Here is a 2,500-nt window from a genome sequence, read left to right on the forward strand (position 1 = left end):
TGTGTGACTGTCATTTTATCCCATCTCAATGTTTCTGATTAGTTCTGTGAAACGAGGGTAGGTAATCGAATCAACAATTTCTTCGGTTGACGAATGCACCAGAAAATCGAGAAATACCTTTGAAAAACCAGTCACTAACGTTTGTCCGCTTCAAGGACTGCCGCTGACTGTATCAACAAACTTCGTAACTGAGCAAATCAATGGATAATCGAAGTGCTTGCGAAGCAATTATTCTGGCAAGATTATGTCAGTGGAGAAAACTTGCTCTTTTCCTGTGATCTTAAACGAGCATTGCGGGCCAAATAGAGGCGAAGAAAAAATAATTTTTCTCCGCGAATGTGTGCATGAAATTAATAATCACCTTCGCAGATGTCACTTATCACGCGAGTGTGTCACTGAGATCGACCTAATTCTTGCTCGGGCTGGCCTATTTGACCTTAGTGCGAGCAAGGTTAAAGAGATGACTGTGTGCCCAAAACACAGAAACAACCTTGGCAGGTATTGGCAGTCCCCCAGAACACGCCGGGCAGTTTAAAAAAATTGAAGAAGGAATTGTAATCAACTTAAAGACTTTGAAGGAAATTTACACTTTGTTTGGTGAAACGGCACAAGTAGGGTCCCGGCCGTAAATATAAAATATACTACTTTTTAAGTAAATAACCATTAAGACTTGAAAGCTTACTACTGTAGAAATTTGATTGGCAAAATATACTCCTTGCGTACATACATTGTTATTTACCTTATTTTTTTTGTGTTTGGTTAGCAATCTGTACAACATGCCGAAAAAGGCATAAAGAAAAACTGGAGGGAGCGAAGTGGCTACAAAGTTTTTCAGAAGATGAGCCTCCCATCAGTGAGAGTTGCAACAGGTACTATATAAGCACTGTCAAAAGGCTTATATTTAATCAATTGAGATTTTTTTCGTGTATACATAGCCTCGTTTAAACACGAGAATTCTCCGAGCCTCCCTGAGTGTTTAGATGAGGCTACGTAAACATGGAAAAGTGTTCTTTGCTTTAATAAAATAATTCTAAAAAGTACGCGCGAATCTTAAAACGTCACAACAGTGTTTACATTCTCTCATCTAAAGGCACCTATCAACCAATGAGAGCGCGTGTAGTATCTCAGTTATTTTATAAACACGAATGTAATTTACCTGTTTTTCTTTCTTTTTTTCACCTATTAAAGTTGAATTATTTGTTTTTGCCTTGTCATTTATGAATAAATGTAACTGTTTACCAGAATTGCCAAACAACAAGCCAAGCTGACTATCAGCAATGTTTTATCTTCGACGCCGTACAAGGGAGTACCAACGCCTACAAAGACACTGGACGAAACATAAGTTGATTGTAGCCTGGCAGGTGATTGTGTAATACCTTAATGTATTGTACTCTTTTATCAGATAACACACCTTCACCATAATGTCCATAATGATTTGCTTTGTACCTCTCTAACTCCACTCCTCCCCATCCACCCCCCCCCCCCCCCCAATCTCTCTCTCTTTCTACTGAGCGCCCCGCTTAACGACTTTATGTTTAATTATGACAAACGCTCTTATTTCACCCTCTTCCTCTTCCAATAGGCCGCTTCGGAAAAATATATACTCTTTGTTTGTCCCCTTAAATTTTTCATAATCATTGTTTTTGATTTCTGTTGGGACCATTGTAAGTCCCAAGAGAAACTCAAAACAATACTTATGCAAAATTTTAGGGGTACAAACAAAGAGTATTATGGTATTTTCCGAACTGGCCTATTTGCGCTCCTATCGTAATAAACGAGAACAATCAATTTTTTATTCGCCTCCTTCAGACAAATCAATGCTATCATTGGTGCCATCGTCCTTTCATTTAAAATAGTGATAACATACCCCGTATATCTCCATCAAAAATGTTAAAAACATTGCTGACAAGGGGGAGAACACATGAAGTAGTTGGTGCGTTCAGCAATTTCCTTAATCTTTTATCAAAAGTCTAATCATTTCATATTTTAGTTTCCAGATATCAAGGATGTGTTGTTAATGAAGATAGCCTTTTGTCTACATACAACACTACAATGCATCTTGTGGCTAAGAAATCAAATGTAGAGCACACTCCGCTTGCATTTCAGTTGGACGTTCCATGGGAAAGTGCCAGTCCAGAAGCCAAGTCACAGAGTGTTGAAAAAGCCAGTGAGGATTGTCTCTTGGTGTGCAAATTGCACCAGAAAGCGGAGCTCAGTTATATGAAGCCCTCGCCTCTCAGCGGGCGAAGGAGCCCTCTTCGGATGTAGAAGCGCTGATGACGGCCTACAGAAATGCCAAGACCTCGGGGCTCAGGACACAGATCCTCAGTATTTACGCATTCAGGTATTCAATTCCCGTATTAATGAAACTTCACGAACCGTACGAAAAGCTCACTCGTTATCAAGTGAAGAGAGCAAGAAAACATGCGAAACTGCATGGTTCTGGAACGAGACCAGAAAAGGAGCTAAAGCATCGTACGCGCCTTGATATGGGAAAAGT

This window comes from Montipora capricornis, chromosome 1 (assembly GCF_036669925.1).
Source record: "Montipora capricornis isolate CH-2021 chromosome 1, ASM3666992v2, whole genome shotgun sequence".
Classification (NCBI taxonomy): Eukaryota; Metazoa; Cnidaria; class Anthozoa; order Scleractinia; family Acroporidae; genus Montipora; species Montipora capricornis.